At 39.2% G+C, this 4582-nt stretch overlaps 1 protein-coding gene across 1 annotated transcript in view; it reads right to left on the minus strand.

Annotated features, from left to right (window-relative positions):
- Window positions 1-4582, minus strand: part of LOC117953950 (prohibitin-2-like) — a 27119-nt gene that overhangs the window by 20065 nt on the left and 2472 nt on the right. The gene's annotated exons all lie outside the window — the stretch shown is intronic.

Below are 4582 nucleotides of genomic sequence, written 5' to 3' on the forward strand. Positions count from 1 at the left end.
AGGACAACATGGGGACAACATGAGGGCAACATGAAGACAACATGAGGACAACATGGGGACAACATGAGGACAACATGAGGACAACAAAAGGACAACACAAGGACAACATGAGTGCTACATGAAGACAACATGAGGACAACATGGGGACAACATTAGGGAAACATGAGGACAACATGAGGGCAACATGGGGACAACATTAGGGAAACATGAGGGCAACACAAGGACAACATGAGTGCTACATGAAGACAACATGAGGACAACATGAGGACAACATGGGGACAACATGAGGGCAACACAAGGGCAACACAAGGACAACATGAGGACAACATGAGGACAACATGAGGACAACATAGGGACAACATGAGGGCAACATGAGGACAACATGAGGGCAACCCAAGGGCAACACAAGGACAACATGAGGACAACATGGGGACAACATGAGTGCTACAGGAAGACAACATGAGGACAACATGAGGACAACATGAGGGCAACATGAAGACAACATGAGGACAACATGAGGACAAAATGAGGACAAAACGTCTTCTCTTCTCTAAACGTCTTCTCTTCTCTAAACGTCTTCTCTTCACTAAGCTCAGAAAGAGGAAGTGAGGACGTCTCTGAACGTTGGGTCTATATTTAAAGGAGAGGAAGTCGAGCAGACGGCTCGGATCAGGTGAGAAAGACGACTCGCTGGGGGACAGACAGTGTTCTCAGTCTTTTGACACTTTGCAGACTTTTGTCTCTTCTTGTTCACACACTGAATAAACATCCAAACGTTCGGAGCTTCATCAAAATTTGAATATTACTCTGTGTTGGAGGGAAGAAATGGAAAAGTGACAAAAAAACATCAAAATTATTGTTAAAAGTGACAAAAAAAATTTAGAAAACAAAGAAAAAAATTCTTACAAAAAACTTGTAAATAAAACCGACAAAATACATTAAAAACATTGTTGGAAAACGGACAAAAACTTTGTAAAAAGTGACAAAGAACATAAAAACATTCAACACATTTTTGAAAAAAGCAACAAAAACTACAAAAAACTACAAAAATTTGCAAAAACTGTTACCAAAAAGCTGTGAGAATGTGACAAAAAACATCAAGAAATTTGTAAAAAGCCACAAAAACTTGTAAAAGAAATTACCAAAATAAATGGGAAAGATTATAATCAAACGTTACATTTTTTTGCAAAAAGCGATAAAAACTTGAAGTTAAAAAAATGACCAAAAAAAATCAAAAACATATTAAAAAGTGACAAAAAAACTAGAAAAAGTGACAAAAAAAATCAGGAAAAGTGACAAAAACATTGTTAAAATTGACAAAAACAAAAGTAAAAAAACAACTTAAAATATTACAACAAAATTTGGAAGAAGACAAAAAACGTCGATAAAAGTGTAGAAAAAAAAACAAAATGTCAACATTTCATCCAGAAAAACACAACGTTGCAACACGAGGGTTAAATATTAATTTCTGCAATTAATAATAATTATATTATAATAATAACTACAATTACTTCTTCATGGAGCATGCAAAGAATACACCGGTATACACACATATATCTATATATATATATCTACATATATGTAGATATATATATATAGATATATGTATATATATGTACATATATATATATATAGATATATGTATATATATGTGTAGATATACAGCAGTTTATTAGGTTAATTAAGAACATACTTAATGCATTTCCAGTATCTGTGTTCATAACTTCTGTATTTGGGCTCCCAGCTGTCTGACTTCTCTTTTTAATATTTGGGTGTAAAGCCGCCAGGAAACCACCAGATAACGCCTAAAAATGTACTTTTGTACTATAAAATGTACTTTATGTACTATAAAATGTACTTTATTTACTATAAAATGTACTTTTTGTACTATAAAATGTGCTTTATGTACTGTAAAATGTACTTTATTTACTATAAAATGTACTTTATTTACTATAAAATGTGCTTTATGTACTGTAAAATATAATTTATGTAATATAAAATGTACTTTTTGTACTATAAAGTGTACTTTATGTACTCCTAGTATTACTTCATGTATACTGTATGTATGTGTACTGTATCCCAGTATTTCATTATATTTACAGTATATTGTTGTATAATATAATTATTTATTACCATTTTGCTGCTGTAACACTATAATTTCCCATTTTATTGGGATCTATCTATCATTAACTTCAGCTACACACAGTACTTTTACTTACTGTACTAGTACCCAGTACTGCAGTCTACGTGATACTCAGGTATTCGCAGTATTCCCACTGAGAACGCTCCAGTTTTCCATGTACCCACTAAATTAAATTACATTAATTATAAATACTGACACACAACAACGTCCTTTCCCCGGTAATTGGACATATTTTGAATTATCATATATGCTAATGAAGACATTTCCCTGGGGGGGGGGGCGCGGGGGGGGGGGGGGGGGGGGGGGGGGGGGGGGGACACCCAGACCCCCCCACGATGAAATCCCCCCCCCCCAAAAGACCCATTCTGACCCATATACTGAGAATAAGCCCATGCAGTACAGTATGCAGTACAGTATACCCACTACACACATGAGACTACACACTGCTTGTAATACAGTACTTTTACTTTTCTTTAATCCTTGTGTTGTCTTTTCAGGTCAAAAATGGACATAAATTGGACATTTTTGTCCCTTTGTCAGTATTTTTTTTAGTTTCCACGACCACTACATTACTAGTTTTATACTTTCTGGTATCCATGGTCAATAACCCTCATTTAAAAATAATTATACCTAATATTAGAGTTAATAAAGCAGAGTTATTGTGACTGAAAGTATGTAACAAAAGTGATTAATAGTATTTATAACGAGCGTTTTAAGGAATCCAGCCTGTTTCTATGGTAACTAGTTAAAACCAGTGTGTTGTCCTTTCATCAACCAGGAAAATAAAAAGTTTCTTTCAACATTATCATCACTTCTTCTGACATTTTAGTCACTTTTTCACTGTTGCGGGTGCTTTTTGGGTGTTTTTTGATGTTTTTTTTCCAGTTATTGATATTTCTAATGTTGACATTTTCAGCTCTTATTTTGAAGGCCTGTTATTTGGGATTAAAAAAACTGAAACGTAGACATAGATATTTTTTAAAGGGGGTCAAATTTGATCCGAGGACCCCAGGAGAACCCAAGGAGGACCCCAGGAGAACCCCAGGGGAACCCCAGGAGAACCCCAGGAGGACCCCAGGAGAACCCCAGGAGGACCCCAGGAGAACCCCAGGAGAACCCCAGGAGGACCCCAGGAGAACCCCAGGAGGACCCCAGGAGAACCCCAGGAGGACCCCAGGAGGACCCAAGGAGGACCCCAGGAGGACCCCAGGAGGACCCAAGGAGGACCCAAGGAGGACCCCAGGAGGACCCCAGGAGGACCCCAGGAGGACCCCAGGAGAACCCCAGGAGAACCAAAGGAGGACCCCAGGGGAACCCCAGGAGAACCAAAGGAGGACCCCAGGAGGGTTGAGTCCCCCTAAAGGATCTGAATACTTCTCCCAGCAGTACATTTCTTCAGTAGTACACAGTAGTACACAGTAGTGCACAGTAGTACACAGTAGTACACAGTAGTGCACAGTAGTGCACAGTAGTGCACAGAACAAAGTAGTACACACTAGTACACAGTAGTACACAGTAGTACACAGTAGTGCACAGTAGTACACAGTAGTGCACAGTAGTACACAGTAATGCACAGTACTTCACAGTAGTGCACAGTATTACACAGTAGTACACAGTAGTGCACAGTAGTGCACAGTAGTACACAGTACTACACAGTAGTACACAGTAAAACACACTAGTACACAGTAGTGCACAGTCTTACACACTAGTACACAGTAGTACACAGTAGTGCAGACTAGTACACAGTAGTACACAGTAGTACACACTAGTGCACAGTAGTGCAGACTAGTACACAGTATAGTACACAGTAGTACACAGTAGTGCACAGTAGTACACAGTGCACAGTAGTACACAGTAGTACACACTAGTACACAGTAGTACACAGTAGTACAAACTAGTAGACACTAGTACACAGTAGTACACAGTAGTACACACTAGTAGACACTAGTGCACAGTAGTACACAGTAGTACACACTAGTAGACACTAGTACACAGTAATACACAGTAGTACACACTAGTAGACACTAGTACACAGTAGTACACAGTAGACTCTCCAGAAGTGATTTAATAAAAACCTAAAGCCCAGGATTAGAGAGGGTGGAGGTCTTCTTCTGATCTGGACTCTGCAGACCTCCTCCTGGTAGTGGGCTTCTGTTACTCAACGTGTTCAACACAGTACTTTTACTACAACAGAGTACTTTAACAATAAAAGTACTTAAACAATAAAAGTACTTTTATTTAAGTAGGCGTACCCCCCCAACCCAGACATGACGACTCTAAACATCCCGGAAGTGACTTAATACCGCGATAACCCAACAGTACCAGGGACACCAGACTGGAGGAGACTGCGGTGGGTTGGGGAGCGCGTGCAGGACCTGACATGTCTGGTCTGGAGGATCCACCCAGACAGACTGAAGCCCTCCTAACCCCCCCCCCCCC

This window comes from Etheostoma cragini, chromosome 12 (genome assembly GCF_013103735.1).
Source record: "Etheostoma cragini isolate CJK2018 chromosome 12, CSU_Ecrag_1.0, whole genome shotgun sequence".
NCBI lineage: Eukaryota > Metazoa > Chordata > Actinopteri > Perciformes > Percidae > Etheostoma > Etheostoma cragini.